This window comes from Nycticebus coucang, chromosome 4 (assembly GCF_027406575.1).
Source record: "Nycticebus coucang isolate mNycCou1 chromosome 4, mNycCou1.pri, whole genome shotgun sequence".
In the NCBI taxonomy this organism is placed as follows: domain Eukaryota; kingdom Metazoa; phylum Chordata; class Mammalia; order Primates; family Lorisidae; genus Nycticebus; species Nycticebus coucang.
Window position 1 is genome coordinate 68784580 of NC_069783.1, and position 26117 is coordinate 68810696.

Below are 26117 nucleotides of genomic sequence, written 5' to 3' on the forward strand. Positions count from 1 at the left end.
TAAATGCTAACATAAGTGAGAATAGTTTTATTTAAAATAGCTATTTTCTTTTTCGAGACAGAGTCTCAAGCTGTTGCCCTGGTGGCATCACACAGCTCACAGCAACCTCAAACTCCTGGGCTTAGGCGATTCTCTTGCCTCAACCTCCCAGGTAGCTGGGACTACAGGCACCCACCACAACACCTGGCTATTTTTTTTGTTGTTGTTGCAGTTTGGCCAGGGCTGAGTTTGAACCCGCCACCTCCAGCATATGGGGCCGGCACCCTGCCCACTGAGCCACAGGCGCTGCCCCAAACTCTTGGTTTTAAGCGATTCTCTTGCCTCAGCCTCCCAAGTACCTGGGACTGCAGGCGCCTGCCACAACGCCCAGCTATTTTTTGGTTGTAGTTGTCATTATTATTTGGCAGGCCCAGGCTGGATTCAAACCTGCCAGCTCTGGTGTATGTGGCCAGGGCCTTAGCTGCTGAGCTACAGGCACTAAGCCTTTTTTTTTTTTTTTTTTTTTGAGACAGTCTTACTCTGTGGCCTTGGGTAGAGTGTTGAGGCATCATAGCTCACAGCAACCTGAAACTCTTTGTCTCAAGTGATTCTCTTACCGCAGCCTCCCATGTAACTGGGACTACAAATGCCAGCCACAACACCCGGCTAATTTTTTTTTTTTTTTTAGTAGAGACAGGATCTTGCTCTTGCTCAGGCTGGTCTCAAACCCTTGAGCTCAAGCAATCCCAGAGTGGTAGGATTACAAGCGTGAGCCACCCTGCCTAGCTTAAAATAGCTATTTTCCAAAATAAAAAATACTTAATAAGAAAACTAGCAATTTTTTTACATTATTGCAAGTCTTTAATTTCTGGCAATAGAATACACTTGCATTCAGTCTCAGGTATTTGCATCAGTCTCTTGCAATATCACAAATAATGTAACTCTGGAAAAATTGCACCCTATGCCAAGTGTATATAAAAGGCAAATAACCTCTTAATATTATGAAAATAGTGGCTCGGCACCTGTAGCTCAGTGGCTAGGACATCAGCCACATACACTGGAGCTGGCAGGTCCAGACCCAACCCAGGCCTGCCAAACAACAATGACAACTATAACAAAAAGATAGCTGGGCATTGTGGTGGGCGCCTGTAGTTTCAGCTACTTGGGAGGCCGAGGCAAAAGAATTGCTTAAGCCCAAGAGTTAGAGGTTGTTGTGAGCTGTGACGCCACGGAACTATACGAAGGGTGGTATAATGAGACTCTGTCTCAAAAGAAAAAAAAAAGTACAAAAAAAGTTTTGAGGGTGCGCCTGTGGCTCAAAGGGGTAGGGCACTGGCCCCATATGCCAGAGGTGGCAGGTTCAAACCCAGCCCCAGCCGAAAAACCACAAAAAAAAAAAAAAAAATAGTTTTGACTCTTCAAACCTTTCATTGAAAGGTTCTCAGGGAGTTTAGTCAACCCTGACAACACTGAGAAATACTACTCTACAGAAAGATTTTTTTTCTTGCATTCGTTTGTTTGTTTTTGTTTTAGAGACTCACTGGGCCTGGTTGTGGTGGCTTATGCTTGTAATCCTAGCACTCCGGGCCTGAGCTCACAGGTTCAAGACCAGCCTGAGCCAGAGCTAGACCCTGTCTCTAAAAATAGCTGGGTGTTGTGGCAGGCGCCTATAGTCCCAGCTACTTGGGAGGCTGAGGCAAGAGAATCACTTAAGCCCAAAAGTTTGAGGTTGCTCTGAGCTGTGACGCCACAGCACCAAGGATGACAAAGTGAAACTGTCTCGAAAAAAAATTTTTTTTTTTTTTTTGTAGAGACAGAGTTTCACTCTATGGCCCTCAGTAGAGTGCCGTGGCCTCACACAGCTCGCAGCAACCTCCAACTCCTGGGCTTAAGCGATTCTCTTGCCTCAGCTTCCCGAGTAGCTGGGACTACAGGTTCCTGCCACAACGCCCAGCTATTTTTTGGTTACAGTTTCGCCGGGGCCGGGCTTGAACCCGCCACCCTCAGTATATGGGGCTGGCGCCTTACCGACTGAGCCACAGGCGCCGCCCTGTCTCGAAAAAAAATTAAAAATGAGAAATAAAAATGGAGACTCGGGCTCCAGTGTTTGGGTTTCTTCTCTGCCGCCCAAGAAGAACCGATTCTTGGGGAAAGTGAAACCCAAGGCTCTGCCACCCAGCCTGACTGACTGCATTGTCACAGTGGACAGCTGGGTAGAATCCATTGCCAAGATTTCTTGATTGGATGCTAAGCTAGTGAAGTCTAAGGATCAGATCAAAAAGATGACAGAAGGTCCTGCAAAGAATATGGTCAAGCAGAAAGCCTTGCGGGTTTTAAAGCAAAAATGGATGTATGAGCAGCAGTGGGACAATCTCGCCCAACAGTCTTTTAACATGGAACAAGCCAATTACACCATCCAGTCACTGAAGGACACCAAGACCACGGTTAATGCTATGAAACTGGGAGTAAAAGAAATGAAAAAAGCATACCAGCAAGTGAAAACTGACCAGATTGAGGATTTACAAGACCAGTTAGAGGATATGATGGAAAATGCAAATCTAAGAAGCACTGAGTCGCAGTTATGGCACCCCAGAATTAGATAAGATGACCTGAAAGCTGAGTTGGATGCACTGGGTGATGAGCTTCTGGCTGATGAAGATAGTTCCTATTTGGATGAAGCAGCATATGCGCCTGCAATTCCAGAAGGTGAATTCCCACTGACACAAAAAACAAGGATGGGATTGGTACCCATAGCTCAGTGGGTAGGGTGCTGGCCACATACACCAGGGCTGGTGGGTTCGAACCTGGCCTGAGACTGCTAAAAAAAACAATGACAACTGCAACAACAACAACAAAAATAGCCAGGTGTTGTGGCAGGTGCCCGTAGTCTCAGCTACTTGGGAGGCTAAGGCAAGAGAATGGCTTAAGCCCAGGAGTTGAAGGTTGCTGTGAGCTGTGACACTACAACACTGTACTGAGGGTGACATAGTGAGACTCTGTCTCAAAAAAAAACAATAACAAAAAACAAGGATGGAGTCCTGGTGGATTAATTTGGATCGACAGATTCCTGGTTCATAGACTTGCATCATTGAAGTACCTCGTATAAAACGAACATACATTGTGGGACTGGGAAATGTGTTATCTTTCCAAATTTGCCATAACAGATTTCGGTTTTTTTCTTTTCTTTGAAAGAAAGGTTGGGGTGGCACCTGTGGCTCAACAGAGTAGGGCACCGGCCCCATATGCTGGCGGTGGCAGGTTCAAACCCATCCCTGGCCAAAAACTGCGAAAAAAAAAAAAGAAAGGTTAATTACATTGTTTCCTCCTCCACCCCCAGGAAGAGACTCATCCTTTTGGAGATGCTTTCTTTGTACTAAAATTTTATTCCTTTTTCTCTTATGAAAGACTAACTTACTTAAAAGTATCTTTGGCTTTGTATGAATTATTTTCATTCATTAATGATCATTTAAAATAAAATCAAGAAAATGGGAATCTTTAAACAAAAAATGGATGGCTCGGTGCCTGTGGCTCAAGTGGCTAAGGCGCCAGCCACATATACCTGAGCTGGCGGGTTTGAATCCAGCCTGGGCCCGCCAAACAACAATGACGGCTGCAACCAAAAAATAGCCAGGCGTTGTGGCGGGCGCCTGTAGTCCCAGCTCTTGGGAGGTAAAGGCAGGAGAATCACTGCATCCTAGGAGTTGGAGGTTGCTGTGAGCTGTGATGCTACAGCACTCTACCCAGGGCGACAGCCTGAGGCTCTGTCTCGAAAAAAAAATAAAAATGGAGACTCACTGTGTCACCCTGGTTAGAATTCCCAGGCGTCATCACAGCTCACAGCAAGCTCAAACTCTTGGTCTCAAGAGATCCTCCTGCCTCAGCCTCTCAAGTAGCTGGGACTATAGGCATGTGTAATCATGCCTGGATAATTTTTCTTTCTTTCTTTTTTTTTGAGACAAAGTCTCACTCTGTTACCCCAGACTAGAGTGCCATAGTGTCATAGCTCACAGCAACCTCAAACTTCTGGGCTCAAGCTATCTTCTTGCCTCAGCCTCCCAAGTAGCTGGGGACTACAGGAGCCCACCACAATGCTGGGCTAATTTTTCTCTTTTTAGTAAAGATGTGGTCTTGCTCTGGCTCAGGTCGGCCTTGAACTCCAGACTTTAAGCAAACCTCTTGCCTTGGCCTCCCAGAGTGCTAGGATTATAGGTGGGAGCTACTGTACCCTGCAGTATCACTATTTTTAATGGTCTCTCTCTGTTTTTTTCCCCTGTCAAAAGTCAAATAAATTGGGCTCGGTGCCCATAGCTCAGTGGTTAGGGTGTCAGCCACATACACTGGGGCTGGTAGGTTTGAACCCAGCCAGGGCCTGCTAAACAACAATGTCAACTGCAACAAAAAAATAGCCAGGTGTTGTGGTGGGCACCTGTAGTCCCAGCTACTTGGGAGACTGAGGGAAGAGAAGCTTTTAAGTCCAAGAGTCTGAGGTTGCTGTGAGCTGTGACTCCAGGGCAGTCTACCGAGGGTGACAAAGTGAGACTCTGTCTCAAAAAAAAAAAAAAAAGTCAAATAAATTGGCCTCCAATTTAATTTCCCTCCAGAGTGTGTGCATGTGCCTATTTAGTCTAGAAAAGTATCAGGAGGTACCTTCCATGTGCACTTTTATATTATTAATGAAACCTCTCCACTTTTATTCTGTTGATTATTTATGTATTTCACAACAAAAGTGAAATCTCATTTGAACCAGAATGAAGATGATCTTTGATGACACCATTCCAAGACACACCTCTCATCCAAATGTCCTTGGGGAGACAGTTCCTGCTCAACTAGAACCAGGTGACCAACGTGTGTTTTAGTGTTTATGGGTCAGATGTGGTTGATGTCACCTGATTAAAAGACTAGAGACCTCAGAGTGCTCTGTTCCTTAGACTGCCCCTTTGGGTGGGCCTCCTGGCCTCAGGCCAACACGGTGGTGCCCAGCAGGGGGCTGTCTCAGGGTACCCGGGAGCCAACTTACTCCCAAAATGTTAGCTAGAGATCCATGTATTCAAAAAGTTAAAATGTTGCTAGAAGAAAATAGCCTAAGCCCTCATGACCCATTTCTTCAGAAGAGACGTTTTAGAATCAGAAAGGGAAACTAGAATTGAACAGTCTGACAGGATATTCTCGCTAACCACAAATTTACAGAATTGCAGTTTAGCTACAGAGCTCTCCTCCTTGCACAACTTCTTGCGGATGTCTCCAGTAAATACCACCTTCTACTGTTTGACTGCTTTCTGAGAAAGAAGTCAGAAACTATTACAAAGTAGATTTTGTGTCCATCGTGACTAGGCCCAATTGCCTGGGTTTTTTTCCATTTTAATATTATTTTTCTACATCTTTAAACATATGAGAAATTTTTCTTTGTTAGTCTAGTTAGTGAAAAAAGGGGTAGAGTGTTGTCTTAATTTTCATTCCTTGGATTACTAGTAAATTTTTAAAAAAAGATATGTATTTCTCAGCTGTTTGCATTTCTCCATCAGTGAATTGCCTATTCACATCTTTTCCACTTTTTTCATTAGGGGGTGATCGGATTTTCTTGTTGATTGAGGAGCTCATTTATGTAGTAAGATATTAACCCTTCATCATATGTACTGCATTTTTCTCTTAATCTGTTAGTGCCCTTTAAACTTCTGATCACAGAAGTTTTGAATGGAATGATTAAGTAGCTAAATCTATCAATCTTTAACTTTATGGCTTCTTTTGGGTTTTTTTTGGTTTGTTTTTGTTTTTTGAGATGGGGGAGTCTCACTTTTGCTCAGGCTGGTCTCGAACTTGTGAGCAATCCACCCACCTCAGCCTCCCAGAGTGCTAGGATTACAGGCATGTGTCACTGTGGCCGGGCTTCTGTTTTTAATGTCATACTAGGGAAGTTCTTCCCTTCACTGCAGGAATTGTTTCTTTAAATTTCCTCTTTTTTTTTCTTCTAGTATTTTATGTTTCTATTTTTTAAAAATACTCTTTAAATCTAATCCATCTGAAATTTACTTGAGTATATATGAACCAAAGAGGAGCTACTAATTGTTTTTCCTGAAATTGCTAGCTTGTTGTCCCAATGATATTTATTGAATAATCCAGGAATGGCAAATACTTGGCCCAAGTGAAGTATCTCCCCCTCTTGGGCCCCTGGAAGACATTTCTAATCAAATGCAGAACTCCTGGCTAAACATAGATTAGGCCTCACAACCCTGCTAGAACTTTAGGCAACAGCCACCTCCTACCTGTGTGATCTGGCATAGATGTGAAACTTTCTATCATTCTCTAATCCATCCTTTCCCCTATGGATGTGTAATGCCTTTATTTTATATATATATTTATATATATACACGCATATATATGTATATATGTATACTTTTTTTTTTGAGACAGGGTCTCATTTTATCACCCTCAGCTGAGTGCTGTGGCATCATAGTTCACAGCAATCACAAACTCTTGAGTTCACCTCAAACTCTTGAGTTCAAGTGATCCTCTTGCCTGCTGAGTAGCTGGGACTACAGGCCACTACCCCCAGCTAGTTTTTCTATTTTTTCTATTTTTAGTAGAGATGTGGTCTCCCTCTTGCTCAGGCTGTTCTCCTGAGCTCAGACAATTCACCAGCCTTGGCCTCCCAGAGTGCTAGGATTACAAACTCCAGCCACTGCACCCACCCCTGTTCCTAACTTTTATGGTAATATGTCCAGTGTTTCACTCTTGAGTATGATGACTAAAGAAAGAACAAATTTGATGGGAAGAAAATGATGGGTTCCATTTTGAGCATGTTCAGAAGGATATTAGTATGGAGATGTCCAGTAGACAGCTGGACCTACAAGACCAGAGACAACAATTTGGAAGTTAACATCACATAGATAGTACTTAAAGCCTTGGGATAGATCAATTCAGATTAGAAAGATGGCTAAAGACAGAACTGGGGAACACCAATCTCAGGGCTGAGCCAAGGAAAAGGAAACTAGGAAGAAAACATCACAGAGATGAGTGGAAATCAGAAAAAAAAAAAAAAAAAGAGTCACCAGAGACCAAAGATGAATTTCAAGGGAGAGGAAGTGATTGACATAGCCAAAGAACAAAGAAGAGGAGATTGAAAATAAGCCAAGGATGTAGCAGCTAGGAGGTGATTAGTCACATTAGGGAGTGTTGAGAGTGGCCCTATTGTGATGGGCTGGAGCCAAAGTCACCAGTGATGGGTTAAGGAGAGGAGAGAAAGTGCAGACTGCCTTGAGGGCTCTTCCTTCTAGAAGATCAACAGGGAAGTGAAGCCAAGCCATCGAAGTTGAAGGGGAGACAGAGTAGAAGCCGGGATTTGGATTTTAGGGGTGGTCATGACACAAGGGGAAAGACTGTGAGACAGACTAAAAGTTTGAGAAGGAGACAAAGGGAAAAGTATACAGAAAAAACGCAGAGACAGTGACGAAGGTTCACACTCTGCGATGGAGACCCTGTGGGAGGGAAGAATGTGGGAAGGATTGGTGCCTCAGGAGAAAAGAAGTTCCCTCCTCAAACAGACTGGCAGAGGAAAGATAGAGGGGCCCAGAGAACAGTGAAGGTGTCTAGTCACTGTTCTTGGTCCTGGAAAGTGTTGGGCCTGTTGACTCGGGAGGGTTCAAGGACTGCTAGACAAAGATTAGGGTTCCCACTGAGCCTGGAAATCATAAATACACCTGATCAAAGAGTAAAGGCCTTGGCCACCATGGTGGCTCATGCCTATAATCCTAGCACTCCGGGAGGCCAAAACAGGCAGATTGTGAGAGCTCAGGAGTTCTAGACCAGCCTGAGCAAGAGCAAGATCCCTTCTCTACTAAAAAAAATAAAAAAACAACTTGAAAGTTATGGCAGCCACCCGTAGTCCCAGCTACTTGGGAAGCTGAGACATGAAAATCACTTGAGCCCAAGAGATTGTGGTTGCCATGAGCTATGATGACACTACCCAGAGCAAAGAGTGATACTTTGTCTCAGAAAAAAAAAAAAAGGGCGGTGCCTGTGGCTCAGTGAGTAGGGCGCCGGCCCCCTATGCCGAGGGTGGAGCGTTCGGACCCAGCCCCGGCCAAACTGCAATAGAAAAATAGCCGGGGCGTTGTGGCGTGCGCCTGTAGTCCCAGCTGCTCTGGAGGCTGAGGCAAGAGAATCGCGTAAGCCCAAGAGTTAGAGGTTGCTGTGAGCCGTGTGACGCCACGGCACTCTACCTGAGGGCAGTACAGTGAGACTCTGTCTCTACAAAAAAAAAAAAAAGGTAGAGAGAGTAAAGGCCTCAAGAGAACCTGACTTAATTGGTCTAGTTTCTGACCTGAGCATCAGGAATTTTATAAGCTGCCTAGGTAATTCTATTTTATTTTTTTTCATTTATTTATTTATTTTGAGACAGAGTCTCACTATGTCACCCTTGGTAGAATGCGTGGCATCCCAGCTCACTGCACCTTCAAACTCTTGGGCTTAAGCGATTCTCTTACCTCAGCCTCCCAAGTAGCTGGGTCTACAGGCTACAGGCACCCACCACAACGCCCGGCTATGGTTTTTTTTGATTGTAGTTGTCATTGCTGTGTGGCAGGCCCGGCATGGGCTAAAACCCGCTACCTTTGGTATATGTGTCTGGCGCCCTAGCCTTTGAGCTAAAGGCACTGAGCTGCCTAGGTAATTCTAATGTGCAGCCATAACCATCACTGCAGTTAAAAAGCAAATTGATACATTCTGAATACTGGACCTGTGTGGGAGGATAAGGGGAGGCTCTGCTGCCCTGGGTGGAGCACTGGGTCCTTGGGGAGTCCCGTGGACATCCCCCCCAATCATAGGAAAATGAATTCCTCCCTTGCCCTGCCGTTGGGTCAGGATCTGAATTCTTCCCTAACCTCTTGCATAAGTTAAACCATAGAGAGCTTCCCTGACAGAGACTATAAACTCCTGGGGCGGCCATGGAAGGCCAGGTTCAGAAATATGATAGTAATTATGACAAACAATATGTTCTCCCAGTTAAGAACCAAGTCCTCATCCTGGTTCCCTGCATTTGCGTGTATGTGTGTGTTTGTGTCCAGGGCTGCCTATTTATTCAACTGAAAAACAAAAATGGCGGGTGGCGCCTGTGGCTCAGTTGGTAAGGCACTGGCCCCATTATACCGAGTGTGGCAGGTTCAAACCCAACCCAAGCCGAACGACAACAAAAAAATAGCCAGGCGTTGTGGCGGGCGCCTATAGTCCCCGCTACTCCGGAGGCTGAGGCAAGAGAATCGCTTAAGCTCAGGAGTTGGAGGTTGCTATGAGCTGTGTGATGCCGTGGAACTCTATCGAGGGCCATAAAGTGAGAGTCTTGTCTCCACAAAAAAAAAAAAGAAAAGAAAAGAAAAACAAAAATGACTCTGAGTTTGGAGCTCAGGTTTAACAAGAGACTACAATGACTCATGGTGTTTGGCTGCAAAGGCCACAGGGCTGCCACCCACAGTGGGGCAGGGCCTGAGTGGAAAGAGTCCCAGGTACAGAGGCTCCTATGAACTTCCCACCCTGCCCCTGGGCAGGCTGCCTTTTGGGTCAACCAAATACTTTTGTAAAAATTAAGACAGAAAATGTAACTTTCCTCTTAGGGTCATAAATCTGGTATAAACAGACAAGTTGAAGCAAAGATGAGGCTGATGAGTCGTGCAAAGGCATAGAAATGCTTGCATAAGGATCTGGGCACATAGTATTAGGCTATAAAATGTGACCTTTTCAAATCGGGCTCAAGGTGGAACAAGAAAAGGCCTGGGTAGAGTGTGGATGCTGCTATGTGGAGAGCTCCTCAAGAGGAGACAGGATCGGCTCCGTGCCTGTGGCTCAAGGGGCTAAGGCGCCAGCCATATACACCTGAGCTGGTGGGTTTGAATCCAGCCCAGGCCTGCCAAACAACAATGACGGCTGCAACCAAAAAATAGCCGGGCATTGTGGAGGGCACCTGTAGTCCCAGCTACTTGAAAGGCAGAGACAGGAGAATCGCTTGAGCCCAGGAGTTGGCGGTTGCTGTGAGCTGTGATGCTACCGTACTCTGCCCAGGGCGACAGCTTGAGGCTCTGTCTCAAAAAAAAAAGAAAGAGGAGACAAGATCAACCCAGGGGAGCACATTTAACGGAAACTTACAATGTGCAGGCTTGGAGACATGAAGGAAACATTAACCTCACATGGTCGCCACTTGTCTCACAGGACTCTTGAAGACTTGGGAAGTGTACTCTGAATTAAGATGTAAAAATACATACTAGATTTCAAAGATTTAGGATGGGGTTAGGAGGAAAAAGTATAAAATAGTTCACTAATTTATTAATACTCTTTTATACTGACTGCATGCCAAAATGATAGTACGTGAATATATTGAGTTAAAGGAATGTGTGCTGTTAATTAATTTCACCTACTTCATTTCACTCTTTGTATTATGGGTACTAGAACATTTGAAATTACATGTATGGCTTACATTAATTTCTACTGGACAGTGCTGCACTACGCCCATCAAACAATGGGCTTTTCATGGACAACACTTTGCCCAATGAAGTGTGAAAGTACAAAGCCATATATAATAACAATAGCTCCAGTTTTTACAAGGTTGACTACTCTCCAGGCACTTTGCACTGATTTAGTGACTTGCCCTAGGTCAGAAATCCAGTCTGTCAGCTTCTAGAACTCTCTGTTAACTATTAGTCCAAACTGCCTCTCTGGTGGCAAAGACCTTAGGGCCTAATTGGGGTACACCACCAATACATGCCCTGACACAATATAGGCTGCCAATACAAAAAGAAAACACAAGTTAGAAGACTACCCCCAGAAACACTTACACTTACCACTTTACATGTATTTTAACCTGATTGAAAGACACAGCAGGCTGGGCACCCCATAGCCCAGTGATTAGGGCGCTGGCCACGTGCACCAGGGGTAGTGGGTTCTAACCTGATCCGGCCTGCTAAACAAAACAAAAATAGTCAGGGCTCGGCACCTGTGGCTCCGGCGGCTAAGGCGCCAGCCACATACACTTGAGCTGACGGGTTCAAATCCAGCCCAGGCCCGCCAAACAACAATGATGGCTGCAACCAAAAAATAACGGGGCACTGTGGCGGGCGACTATAGTCCCAGCTACTTGGGAGGAGGAGGCAGGAGACTCGCTTGAGCCCAGGAGTTGGAGGTTTCTGTGAATTGTGATGCCACAGCACTCTACCCAGGGTGACAGCTTGAGACTCTGTCTCAAAAAAAAAAAGTGAGACTTTGTCACAATTAAAAAAAAAAAAGACACAGCAACCTCTCTGAACTCTCTTTCTGAATCTTTTATTTTTTTATTCAAAGATTAACAAACATTATGACATGCTAGTCAGAGTAAGAGGTGCGGATATGACCTTACCTGCCCAGGGTAGGCACCTTAGGAGTTTGGAAAAATCCTAACACCTGGCCCCTACCTCTAGATATTTTGATGTAATTAGTCTGGTTTGGGGCCTGAACTTTGGGGTTTTTTCAGGCTGACATACAGTCTCAAACCCAGGTGATTCTACTGTGTAGCCAGGGCTGAGAACCATCGGAGTAAAAAGTTAATTGGTGCAGATGGAGACTGGATTCCTCAACCCCAGTATAGCTAGCTCCTTTGTTCTCTCCCAGCTCATTCTGCCCACCAAACCAATACCACCTGAAGTTATGCCAACATCCTAAACTAATGGCAAAGGATTGTGGGAAGGTGTGGAGCCCACTGCAGGACGCAAGGGAAACCGGGCCATAGAGCTGCTGCAAAGGCTGACCATTTTGTCTTGGACCCTTTCTGAATTAGTACCTTTTAAAAAATGCAGCTGCTTAGCCGGGCGTTGTGGCGGATGCCTGTAGTCCCAGCTACTCGGGAGGCTGAGGCAAGAGAATCGCTTAAGCCCAGGAGTTGGAGGTTGCTGTGAGCTGTGTGAGGCCACGGCACTCTACCGAGGACCATAAAGTGAGACTCTGTCTCTACCAAAGAAAAAAAAAAAAAGCAGCTGCTTTAGGCAAATTCTATTCAGTTTTATTCATCCCTCAAGTTTTATATATATATAAAATATATATATATTGGAGACAGAGTCTCACTATGTCACCCTTGGTAGAGTGTCATGGCGTCACAGCAACCTCAGACTCCTGGACTCAAGTGATTCTCATGCCTCAGCCTCCTAAGTAGCTGGGAGTACAGGCACTGGCCACAATGCCTGGCTATTTTTTGTTGCATTTGTCATTGTCTGGCTTGGACTGGGTTCGAACCTGCCAGCCTGGGTGTATGTGGCTGGCGCCCTACCCACTAAGTTAAAGGTGTGGCCCAAGTTTTACTTATTTATAAACCTGTGACACACATATGTACACACTACTGAATGAAAACACCCTTAAGGCTCGGTGCCCATAGCACAGTGGTTACGGCACCAACCACATACACTGAGGGTGGCGGGTTTGAACCCAGCTCAGGCCAGGTAAACAACAGTAACAACTGCAATAACAACAAAAAAATAGCTAAGGGTGGCTCCTGTGGCTCAGTGGGTAGGGTGCTGGCCCCATATGCAGAGGGTGGAGGGTTCAAGCCCGGCCCCAGCCAAACTGCAATAAAAAAATAGCCGGGCATTGTGGCGGGTGCCTGAAGTCCCAGCTACTCAGGAGACTGAGGCAAGAGAATTGCCTAAGCCCAGGAGTTGGAGGTTGCTGAGAGCTGTGACACCATGGCACTCTACAGAGGGCGATAAAGTGAGACTCTGTCTCTACAAAAAAAAAAAAAAAATATATATATATATATATATATATATAGCTGAATGTCGTGGTGAGCGCCTGTAGGCCCAGCTACTTGGCAAAAGAATCGCTTAAGCTCAAGAGTTTGAGGTTGCTGTGAGCTGTGATGGTACAGTACTCTACCAAAGGGCAACATAGTAAGACTCAAAGGAAAAGAAAGGAGAGGAGAGGGAGAGGAGAGGAGAGGACCCTAAGTTGTGGAAAGTACACTGGGCACTCATTTCTAGGTCCAGTTTGCCACTTCCGAGGTCTTGGTTTTCCCATTCATAAAATAGGCCTAAGGACCCTTTAGGCTTAGATATTTCAAGCTTCTAGATCCAGGTCGGACTTTGCCCTAGATTTTGTTTCTGATCCCACTGCCAGGGAACGGGGGGTGGGGGGGTGGGGGGTGGTTTCCTTGTTAGAACAGATTCAGTGCTGCCAGCATGATGGAGATTTCACCTTTGGAACAGAAACTTCCATATGCAGCCTCTCCAGCAGTTCATGCCTATTCCCCCTCCCCACCCAAACCCCTCCTCATGTAAATCAATCTGTGGAATCAGATCTTGGAGAAACTTTGATCTCTTTATCTGGAAAGCACAAAGATAGCTTTGTGAAGTCTGTTGCTGATGTGGAGGTGGTGTTTAGGAATGCTTCACATTTTTCAAGCAAGTTTCATTCCCATGAGCATAGTCTCAAGGAGAGATCTTCCCCCAGGGAGGCTGTGGGGAAACCGGCCATGAAATGAGGGATGAGGGAAAGAATCCAGACTGGGCGGAAGAGTCTTCTTTGGAAGGAAGTATCTGCAAATTCCAATACTGAGTTTTGAAAAAGTCATTCTATCGCATTTGCTTAGAAAGAACCCAGGGCTGGCAGCAGACCTGGCTCTATCACTGTGTGATTTAAAAAGACAAGGTTTCCAAGCTGCTGTGTACAGCGGGACTCTCACTGAGCTGCGTTTTGCGCCCTTCCAGCCCATCCTCTGCCTACGTTGCTGCCAGCCCTGGCTCTAAAATGCACATCTGTCCTCATTAGTGTCTGACCCCCCCCACCTCCATCCTCCACGCCTACCCTGCTGCTTCCATTACTTGTAGTGGAAAAAGAAAATCTAAACTCCTCTCCATGTCAGTTTGAAGGCTTTATAATCTGGTCCCAAGCTACATTTTTAATCTCCTCTCGTGCACATCTGCACCTTCCTTTGCCTTTTAGCACACTGAGCTCCTTCCCCTGTCATGCTGAGCTGGTGTCTGCCTCTGGACAGCCATGAGCACCAGCAAAGACAATGGCTTGGCCACCCCTGGCTGTATCCTTCCTCTAGCTGTATTCCAGTTCCTGGCACGGTGGCTCAGTAAAGGTCTGATAACCCGAATGAACAACTAGATGGGCAACTGTTTTAACTGATGTATTTAGACTAGACAACTCTGCAATTTTCTTCCAGCATTAACTTCTGAGAACTGTTCCCCAGGGCAAAGCTCAAAACTACTTAGAATTTGACTGAGTTCATGCTAACAGTTACCTCAGTTTGAAAAAAGTGGTCTGACAAAGTGTTTAAATGTTTTTTATTCAGATAAAAAATTTTCATAAAGGATAAAAATTAATTTACAATACAATTAAATATTTTAGATCACATTGAAACGAGGTCATTCTATGGTTGCTCAACAAGGTGAGTGTACTGATGCCACTGACCTGTACACTCACAATTCGTATAAGTGTACCCCTACAGGGCTAAGATGGTAATTTTATGTTATGTGTATTTCACCACAATTTTTAAAAAACAAGACAATCTTTGGGGCAGCGCCTGTGGCTCAGTCGGTAAGGCGCCGGCCCCATATACCAAGGGTGGCGGGTTCAATCCCGGCCCCGGCAGAACTGCAACCCAAAAATAGCCGGGCGTTGTGGCGGGCACCTGTAGTCCCAGCTACTCAGGAGGCTGAGGCAGGAGAATCGCTTAAGCCCAGGAGTTGGAGGTTGCTGTGAGCTGTGTTGATGCCATGGCACTCTACCGAGGGCCATAAAGTGAAACTTTGTCTCTACAAAAAAAAAAAAAAAAAGACAATCTTGAATGGGCACTTGCTACCACCATACAGCCTTTGTGTGCAGCAGGATTTTAAGGTGATCAAACAAAAACCCCTTCAAGTAGGAAAAGTATTAACCAGGATTCCTGGTTTAATAAAATGTTCAAATAAAGTGATAATGTCCAGAGGCTTCAGCTATCTGTTACTCAACTGAGGATTAGGAAATAAGCAAAAACAGCCTCTACGTGACCACAAGAAATGTCATTTGACTAATCGAAGAACCAGTTTTACCAAGTAGGTGATCCCCACTTTAATATAGTTGAGGAATTTAAGGCTTATAAAAGATAAATTGACTAAATGTACAGCTGGCCAGTTGAAAACCAAGATTCAAAACTACCTTGAGTGTAGAAAGAGTTAAAAAAAGATAAAAACTCCCAAAGTCTACCTTCTTTCTACCTACACCATGCCTCCACTCCCTAGATGCTACAATAGTTATACTGTTTTTCTTGTTTTACTTGGTTTTGGTTTTGTTTTTGCTTTTGTTTTGTTTTGAGTTCTCCCAAAGCAACACTGACTACCTAATCTAAACAGAACTTTATTGGAAGGGGAGGGAGTGGCTCAGAGAACTGAAAGAAGAGCGAACAATAACCCCAGATAGGCAGGAACCGGGGCAGCCCAAGGACCTTCTTTCTGTTCATGTGACACTGCTCCAGGCTTGCCAGGCTTAGAGACTCTCTGTTCAGGTTTCAAATTCCCAGGAGAGAGAATCTGGTTTGCCTGCCTGGGTTAGGTGTCTGCAGCCTATCAGTCAGCTCTGCACAGGGAAAGTGGCTTCTGGCCCTCAAACATGGCCTCTGAGACTCATCCTACCTTGTGGCTCTTCTCAGAAAAGGGAAATCCCTATAGGCCAGGCATTCCACCAAGGTGTTTCTCCAGCAAAGAAATTTCGTTCTTTCTTTTTTTGAGTCAGAGTCTCACTAAGTCACCCTAGGTAGAGTGCTGTGGTGTCAGTCACAGCTCACAGCAATGTCTAACTCTTGGGCTTAAGCAATTTTCTTGCCTCAGCCTCCCAAGTAGCTGGGACGACAGGCGCCCATCACAACACCTGGCTATTTTTTTTTTTGCAGTTTTTAGCTGGAGCCGGGTTTGAACCCACCACCTCTGGTATGTGGGGCCAGCGCCCTACTCCTTGAGCTATGTGTACCTCCCTGGCTATTTTTTTTTTCATTGCAGTTATCATTGTTTAGCTGGCCCAGGTTGGGTTTGAACCCACCAACCTCAGTGCATGTGGCTGGTGCCATAACCACTGTGCTACGGGCACCAAGCCAGCCCAGCAAAGAAATTTCTGGGAGAGAGAAAAGGAAACAGAAATGCCCTGTCACCCAAGAAACCTCCATAGGAACGTTCTGAGCTATAAATTCAGCCTAAGCTTTGCATATTGCTACCTTCAGAGTTTCGTTATTATCAGAAGCAGTAAACTTGAATAGCATATCTGCAATTTTTTCCTCCTTGTATCCCTAAAAGTGTTAAACTTATCTTAACTTCTCCGAGATTGCTAGAGCGTGTCTTCCAAAGGCACCCTTGGGGGTTTAGTGAGTGAGAGGATAGCTCAGAGCAAGAGGAATAAAAAGACACACAAACTACAGAAAGCTTCTGAGAAAGCTCAGAAGTGCCTGGGAGGCAGGCTGTGCTTACTCTTGAGGAACCCCTGAGGGCTCTCTAAAAAAGAAAACAAAAATGTGTGCCATGCATTTGACTCGGTGTAGCTGTGCTTTTGGGATCATTGCATAGAAACCTGCCCTTGTACAGACAGTCCTATGAGCCATAATCAGAGATGCTTGACCTAAATTTTAAAACCCTATAAAGAATATAAGGACCATTTGCTGTAATTGGAATTAAGCTATACACACAAATCACTAACCAAAACAAATCGCCAAAAAAAAAAAAAAATGGCTGGTAGTTCAACAAGCTTTCAATGTCAGGAAGCCCTGCATATGAACAAACAACAGCAGCAACTACAGTTGCTTAGTATGGTACCTTACTGCTGTTTCAATTGCATTGCTCTATAATCCTGAGAAAGCTCAAGTTCTTATAATCATTTATGGATTTTTAATGAGGCACAGAGGAGTTTTGACTTGACCCAGATCAGAATGTTGGGAAATCCCAGACAGAATGGGGACTTGAATTTGGGCCTTCTGACCCCAAAGCCTAGACCATGGATGTATCTTATGAGAACTTTCCAATGGTATCTGATAAGTGACTTTCTAATCACTTCTTTTTTCCCTTTATATCATCGGTTTTTTTTTTTTCTGGAGTAAGTGTCCTAATGATTCTTCACCCTTACATGGTCGGACTAGCTTCTCCATGCCAATCTAAATGCATGTGCAAAGAATGCATCAGATTACTTTCTCTGCCCGAGAAAGTAATGTCACCCTTTTCTTGGGCTGTAATTGCAAGAACAGCTGAGCTGGAACAGATCCTGGTGACCGTTTTTTGCCAAGTCCTGGATTATACCGCAGACAAGAGGAGTTTTCTAGGACTATATTAAAGTGAGTATAGTTAGGGTGAGCATTTCAGGACCAGGAAACTAGAAGGAACCTCATTCTGAACTTTGGGATTGAAATTCAAAACCACAGTTTTTGCTCTTGCCTGTTAGATGTCAATCAAAGCTTAGTTCAGCCTGAGCGCTCCCACACAAGTCTTCAGTGTTCCTTCACAGATTTATGATTGTCTGACCTCTCCATCACCCCTTTGGAGTGGGAAATAAGTTAAAGTGGCATGGAAGTAGGTAAAATTTGGGGAGAGACAATCAGCCTCTTACTAGTCCTGGTCTGTGTTTTTCAAACTCTAGGTCACGATTTCTTTGATGGGTTGTTGAGCCAATTTACTGGGTCAAAATCAGCACTTTTTAAAAAAAAATGACATAGAATAGAATAAAATTAAATTAAATTTCAAAAAAGAAATATCAGATTAATGACATGTAGTTAGGGTAAGTAATGGTTCCAAAAAAAAACTTTTTTTTTGAGACAGTTTCATCAGTCCCCCTGAGGTTGAGTGCCGTGAGGTCATAGCTCACAGCAATCTCAAACTCTTGGTCTCAAGTGATCCTCTTGTCTCAGCCTCCCGAGTAGCTGGGACTACAGGCCCCCACCACAACACCCAGCTATTTTCTCTATTTTTAGTAGAGACAGGGTCTTGCTTTGCTCAGACTGATCTTGACCTGAGCTCAAGAGATCCACCTTCTGAACAGGCCTCCCGGAGTGCTAGGATTATAGGTGTGAGCCACCATACCCAGTCTTAAAATAATTTTTTAAAGTAAATATTTGTATGTGTGGTAGTTTGCAATGTAAAATGCATTTTTTTTTTTTTTTTACTACAAGTCACAGTAAAAAACGAAAAAGTTTGAAAGCTACTGGTTAGGCTGGATTAAGAGCTGGAATGTCTGAGATTTATAGCCCTCTCCAACCTAATATTAGGTCTCAGATGTCAGGAAATACCATGGAGACTATTTAAAACTTGTCACCTAGAAACGTGAAACCAAAACCAAAAGCTGCAAGGGAAAAGATTTTGAAACTGGGTTTAGTAAGTATTTCTTCTAAATTATCTAGGTTAAAAGTATAAAACAAAATTGAAAAGTGAAAAACTGAAAAAAAATACTTGTACACACATTGCCAAGGATGCGTGTTTTTACTTTAAAATAAGGATTAGAGATCAGGAAGAGAAAAAAGTCTAATATCCCAATAAAAGAAAAAGAGCAGAAGCAAATCATTAGAAAAAGGAAACATAAAAAGATGTGCAATTTCACCAATGTCAATTAAAACAAGATATTTTTCTTTTCACCTGCCAGTTTTGTCAAAGATGTAAGACTATAAAAGGCACCACATATTGATGGTGGGAGTATAATTAGATAAACTGGAAGAAAAATTGGCAATACACACCAGAAGCTTTGAAACTCATGCACCCTTTGACTCATAATCATCTTCAAATAATTTATCTCAAGGAAACAACCATGGGTGTGTTCAAGGTTGTCAACAATAGTAAAAACTTGGAAAAAACCCCAACTGTCCAACAAATAGGAATGTTATGATCTCCTTTGTATAAAAGGAAAATTAATGAATTAATAAGTTCACTGGCAAGGCTCAACCTGCAACTTGTATTTGGGCCATTTTGAGGGCTAGAAACCTGGTGACTATTCTGGGAGTTCATTTTCCTGACCTGACAGATAAAGGCAAGAGGAGGGAGGTGTTTGGGGAACACAGGCTTATGCTTGGGAAGATTCAGACAATGAGAAGATTGAACCTCAGTAGAGAGACAGAAATGGAAGCAGAAGAGCTGTTTTCATGAGAGATTTCTTGAGACTCTACGTCTGGGACCTGGGATTAACAAAAAAGATACCAAAAGTGCCCTGGAGATGGCTCAGCGCCTGTAGCTCAAGTGGCTAAGGTGCCAGCTACATACACCAGAGCTGGCAGGTTCAAATCCAGCCCGGGGGGCCTGCCAAACTACAACCAAAAAACAGCCAGGCATTGTGGTGGGCCCAACTACTTGGGAGGCTGAGGCAAGAGAATTGCTTAAGCTCAGGAGTTGGAAGTTGCTGTGAGCTGTGATGCAACAGTACTCTACTCAGGAGTTGGAGGTTGCTGTGAGCTGTGATGTTACAGCACTCTACCCAGGGCGACAGCTTGAGGCTCTGTCTCAAAAAAAAAAAAAAAAAAAGTGCCCTGGAGAAAAATCAGAGCTGGGGAGACTTTACTTAAGGTGGGCCCAGAAGGCCCCTCTGATAAGCTGAGATTTGTCAGAGACGGGAAGGAATGGTCAGAACTACCAAAGGAGTCTAGGCAGACAAAACAGCAAATGCAAAGGCCCTGAGGCAGAATCATGGTCCTTGTGTTTGAAGAACTGTAGGGAGGCCAGTGTGGCTGAAACACGGTTAGCCCAGCAGAAGAGTAGGAGGAGGCAAGAATAGGGACCTAGCCAGATCAGCTCATGTAGGACACTGAAGCCATTCTGAGGATTTGCCATTTACCTTGAGTGAGATGGGGAGCCATGGGAGGATCTTGAGTAGAAAAGGTGCAGGGTGGTGCCTGTGGCTCAACAGAGTAGGGCGCCAGACCCATATGCAGGAGGTGGTGGGTTCAAACCCAGCCTCGGCCAAAAAAGGAAAAAAAAAAAAAGAAAAGGTGCATGTCCTAACTTATGTTTTATTTACTTTTATTTTTATTTATTTTATTTTTTAAGATAGTGACTCACTCTGTTGCCCAGTCTAGTGCCGTAGCATCATCAAGGTCATTGCAACCTCAAACTCTTGGGCTCAAGTGATCCTCCTGCCTCAGCCTCCTGAGTAGCTGGAACTACAGGCACCCACCACCGTGCCTGGCTACTTTTTCTATTTTTAGTAGAAACAGGGTCTCGCCCTTGCTGAAGCAACCCACCTGCCTCAGCCTCCCAGAGTATTAGGATTACATGCATGAGCCACAGTGCCAGGCCCGTTTTTATTTTTTTGCATCCTTTTTCCAAAGGCAGGTATATTCTTGAACTGACTTATGTTTCAAAAAGATCAATCTCTCCGGAAAGTACAAAGAACAGACTTGAGGGACGGGAAGAGGATGGGGTTGAAGATAGCAGCTGGATAGTACCAGTTAGGAGGCTATAATAATACAGGCAGGAAGCAGTGGTTGGACCCAGAGTGATAGCAGAGAAATTGGTGAGAAGTGTTCAGATCCTGGATGTATTTTGAAGGTAGACTGGTAGGATTTGCTAATGAATGGGATAAGAAGTGGGATTTATATATGCAAGTATGTGTGTGGTGTGTGAGAACATATGGACCTACCTTATCCCACATAAACCAGATTGGAGATGATTCATGGTGTCTCTTCTTCTTCTTTTTTTTTTTTAACTCCAACTTATTGGTAGAGGAAGTTCATGGTATTTCTTTACTTTATTGATTTATTCTATTTTTTTTTTTTTGCAGTTTTTTGGCCGGGGCTGGGTTTGAACCCACCACCTCCACCATATGGGGCCGGCGCCCTATTCCTTTGAGCCACAGACGCCATCCAATTTATTCTATTTTTTTGTTTGTTTGTTTTTGAGACAGAATCTCACTATGTTGCCCTCGGTAAAGTGATGTGGCGTCACAGCTCACAACAACCTCAAACTCTTAGGCTTCCAAGTAGGTGGGACTATAGGCACCCATGACAACACCAGGCTATTTTTTGTTGTAGTTATCACTATAGTTTAGCTGCCCTGGGCTGGGTTCAAACCTGCCAACCTCAGTGCATGTGGCCGGTGCTGTAACCACTGTGCAACAGGCACCAAGCCTATTTATTTATTCTTTAGACAGAATCTCATTCTGGGGCAGCGCCTGTGGCTCAGTGAGTAGGGCGCCAGCCCCATATGCTGAGGGTGGTGGGTTCAAACCCAGCCCCGGCCAAACTGCAACAAAAAAATAGCCGGGCGTTGTGGCGGGCACCTGTAGTCCCAGCTGCTCGGGAGACTGAGGCAAGAGAATTGTGTAAGCCCAAGAGTTAGAGGTTGCTATGAGCCGTGTGACGCCATGGCACTCTACCCGAGGGCGGTAAAGTGAGACTCTGTCTCTACAAAAAAAAAAAAAAAAAAGAATCTCATTCTGTTACCCTAAGTAAAGTGTGAAGTGCTGTGGTGTCACAGTTCACAGCAACTTCAAGTACTTGAACTTGAGCAATCCTCTTGCCTCAGCCTCGCAAGTAGCTGGGACAATAGGTGTCTGTCACAATGCCTAGCTATTTTTAGAGATGGGGTCTTGCTCTTGTTCAGGCTAGTCTCAAACTCCTGAGCTCAAGCAATCCACTTGCCTTGGCTTTTCAGAGTGATAGGATTTTGTAGCCCAGTTCATGGTATTTCTTTCTTTTTTTTTTTTTTAAGTCTTTTAATTTTTATTACTCAAAAAAGCTTCATTTTCTTATTTAGCTTTCTTTTTTTTTTTGGTTTTTGGCCGGGGCTGGGTTTGAACCCGCCACCTCTGGCATATGAGACCGGCGCCCTACTCCTTGAGCCACAGGCACCGCCCCTCTTATTTAGCTTTCTGACTCTGTGCTTGTACCTTCAAGACTTTCACAACGATTTTCTGCTCCTCAATAAGGAAAGCCTGCTTGATCCTGTCACGAACACATTTAGCACACATGGAACCACCATAGGGCCTGCTGACATGTTTTTTGTTTTAGACAGCCTCATAAGAACTTTAGGTCTCACAGTGTGAATCCCTTGAAGTCTGCCTGAGGACATGCCACATGCAGAATTTGGCACTATCCTAACCTTCTTGGTATAAAGGTAAACAATTCTATTACCAGGGGTTCGGGACAGCCTGGTTTTGTTAGAGGCTATTTTGTAGGAAAGCCTAGGACAGTATGTCAAATGCTGCACCATTCTGAGTGACTCTAGACAGTGTTCCCAGAAGAGGGAAAAGAGTTTATGGTATACCTTTTTCTTTCTTTTTTTTTTTTTTTTGAGACAGAATCTCACTTTGTCACCCTTGGTAGAGTGCTGTGATGTCACAGCTAACAGCAACCTCCAACTCTTGGGCTTAAGCGATTCTCTTGCTTTAGCCGCCCAAGTAGCTGGGACTACAGGTGCCAGCCACAACACCCGGCTAGAGTTTATTATTTCTTAAAAGCTACCCAAGAGAAAGTAACATGCAGCCAGGGTTGAGAAGCTCTGCTGTAGATGATGAGGTTATTGGAAACTTTTCCACATCTTCTACAAAAAAGTTTTTTTTTTTTTTTTTTTTGAGATAGAGTCTCAAGCTATCACCTTGGATAAAGTGCTGTGCCAATCGTAACTCACAGCAACCTCCAACTCTGGGGCTCAAGCAATTCTCTTGCCTCAGCCTCCAGAGTAACTGGACTACAGGTGCCCGCCACAATCCCTATCTAATTTTTGTATTTTTAGCAGAGTCTGGATCTCACTGTTGCTCAGGTGGGTCTCAAACTCCTGAGCTCAAGTGATCCACATGCCTAGGCCTCCCAGAGTGCTAGGAATATCTATGTGAACCACCCACTCGGCCAAAATAATCTCACTTTTATTAATTTTTATTTTTAATTCATTTTATTTTACTTTGAGACAGAGTCTCAAGGTGTCACCCTGGGTAGAATGCCATGGCGTCATAGCTCACAGCAACCTCTAGCTCAGGCTCAAGTGATCCTCTTGCCTCAGTTTTTCTATTTTTAGTAGAGATGGGGTCTCACTTTTGCTCAGGCTGGTCTCAAATTCATAAGCTCAAGCAATCCACCCACCTTAGTCTCCCAGAGTGCTAGGATTACAGGACTGAGCCACCACACCCAGCCAATAATCTCACTTTTAAACAGAAGGGGATGATTAAATTATAGTTAAAGGGAATAATATGCTATCACCAAAATATATTTCTGAAGAATGTTTAATGACATATATTAAAGTTAAAAGATTAAGATACTAAATAGTGTTTGCAGAGAGGAAGTGTAAGAAGTAAAGAGACTTTTCTTACCACTACTCTTCATAGCTTTGGATTAGGCCTCCGAATAGGGTGTTTGGTGCCAAAGAACTTGGGACACATTCCAAGGCCTGAGTCTTACACAAATAGCTCACTCCAATGAACCAGGAACCTAGTGCCTCTGGGGAGGCCACAGCCTGTCCCAGATCCAGGCTTCCCTCTGTGTCCTCATGGCCTAACAACCAGGGTACTCTCTCTGCCACTTCTTCCAGCTCAATTGTGGGCCTCAAGCAAATACAACCTTTTGTGTCCTGCTTTAACACTGTTTTCAGAGTTGATTTATCAGAAAAGCCCCCTCCAGACCAAAAAAGAAAAAAGAAAAAAAGAGCCCCAAGTACAAACATTCAAGAACTTAATCAAAGAGAAGGGCCATGTGGGCCACAGAAGAGGGCAAAAATGAGCTGTCCTTTTTTTTTTTTTTTGTAGAGACAGAGTCTCACTTTATCACCCTCGGTAGAGTGCCATGGCATCACACAGCTCACAGCAACCTCCAGTTCCTGGGCTTAGGTGATTCTCTTGCCTCAGCCCCCGCCACAACACCTGGCTATTTTTTGTTGCAGTTTGGCTGGGGCTGGGTTTGAACCCGCCACCCTCAGTATATGGGGCTGGCACCCTACCCACTGAGCCACAGGTGCCACGCTCCTGGCTATTTTTTTAGAGATGAGGTCTCTCTCTGGCTCTGGCTCAGGCTGCTCTTGAACTCATGAGCTCAGGCAATCACCATGAGCCACCATGCACAGTGTGGCGGGCCCCTATAATCCCAGGTACTTGGGAGGCTGAGCAAGAGGATCACTTGAGCTCATGAGTTTGAAGTTGCTGTGAGCTATGATTTCACAGCACTTTTCCCAGGGCGACAAAGTGAGACTCTGTTCCAAAAAAAAAAAAAAAAAAAAAAAAGTTAGATTATTTGTAGCTTTTACTATTATATTTAACACTTTGGAAATTCATCTAAAAAGGAATAATTAAGGCTGGGCATGGTGGCTCATGCCTGTAATCCTAGTACTCTGAGAGGCTGAGGCAGGTGAATTGCCTGAGCTCATGAGCTTAAGACCAGCCTAAGCCAGAGCAAGACCTCGTCTCTAAAAAATAGCCAGGCATTGTGGTAAGTGACTGTGGTCCCAGCTACTTGGGAGGCCCAAGAGTTATGAGGTTGCTGTGAGCAGTGACACCACGGCACTCTACCGAGGGTGACAAAGTGAGACTCTCTTTAAAAAATAAAAATAGGGGCAGTGCCTGTGGCTCAAAGGGGTAGGGCACCAGCCCCACATGCCAAAGGTGATGGGTTCAAACCCAGCTCGGTCAAATCAAAACTGCAATTAAAAAAGAAAAAAAACTTAAAAAAAATAAATAAAATGGCTAAAAAAAAAAAAAAGGAATAGGCGGCACCTGTGGCTCAAAGGAGTAGGGCACCGGTCCCATATGCCAGAGGTGGTGGGTTCAAACCCAGCCCCGGCCTAAAACCGCAAATAAATAAATAAATAAATAGGCTTGGCACCTGTGGCTCAAGCAGCTAAGGCGCCAGCCACATACACCTGAACTGGTGGGTTCAAATCCAGCACAGGCCCGCCAAACAACAATGATGGCTGTAACCAAAAAATAGCCGAGCATTGTGGTAGGCACCTATAATCCCAGCTACTTGAGAGGCTGAGACAGGAGAATCGCTTGAGTCCAGGAGTTGGAGGTTGCTGTGAGCTGTGATGCCACCGCACTCTACCCAGTGTGACAGCTTGAGGCTCTGTCTCAGAAAAAAAAAAAAATAAAATAAAGAAATAAATAAAAACAAAAATAAATAAATAAATAAAAAATAAAAGGAATGATTAGAAATCGGTCCCCAAATTTTGAGACTATACCACAGAGAAAAATCCTTTCATTTCCCACAGTTTTCTTCACCTTTTGTTTTTTTAATTTTAGAAAGGCAATCACTCTTGCCAGGAACTGAGTGATATTTATCCTTTTTTTTTTTTTTTTTTTTTTGTAGAGACAGAGTCTCACTTTATGGCCCTTGGTAGAGTGCCATGGCATCACACAGCTCACAGCAACCTCCAGCACCTGGGCTTAAGCGATTCTCTTGCCTCAGCCTCCCGAGTAGCTGGGACTACAGGTGCCCGCCACAGCACCCGGCTATTTTTTTTTGTTGCAGTTTGGCCGGGGCTGGGTTTGAACCCGCCACCCTCGGCATATGGGGCCGGCGCCCTACTCACTGAGCCACAGGCGCCGCCCAATATTTATCTTTAGTATTATTATTTATGTCTGCAAATGGCTTAACAGTTCACGAAGCACTTTCTCGTATATTTGCCTCAGTTAATCAACAAAAAACGATACTGTGAAATAGGTAATTATTCTTATTTTACACTTGGGAAATTGAAGTTCAAAAAGGCTATGTGACATGTCCAAGGTAATACAATTATCTAGTGTCAAAGCTGAGACTTAGACAAAGTCTTGAGATTCCCCTAACCATATCCTTTACCATGTCCAAAGTACTATGTGAGGGGTCTTGTGGGACAGGTGGACGCAGCTGAAGAAGGTAGGGTATGGAACAGCTCTGCAGGCAGAGGGGCCGTTGCCATTACTGAGATACAGATACAGTGCTACAGGCAGAGGCTTTACAAGAACAGAGCAGTTCCTCCCACAGAGGACATGCAGCGTACTCTGGGAGAAATACCTCCAAGTCAGGTCTTCAAAGATGAACCAGATCTGGATATTCAGAAAAAGAAGGAGGGCTTTCCAGAGGTACAGCCAGTGGTAAAGAAACATGTGCCTGACCAGGGAAAGGGCCAGCACAGGGAGCAAGAGAAGTGGCAAGGCCAGGGAGCAATGGAATTATAATTATAGCCTCATAGAGGCTGGAGCCAGCAGGGCCTTGGAGAGCATCTGGGAGGAAACCAGAG

At 44.5% G+C, this 26117-nt stretch overlaps 1 pseudogene; it reads left to right on the plus strand.

Moving 5' to 3' along the window:
- The first annotated feature begins 2082 nt into the window (after positions 1–2082).
- Positions 2083–26117, plus strand: part of LOC128584324 (charged multivesicular body protein 5-like) — a 51105-nt pseudogene continuing 27070 nt past the window's right edge.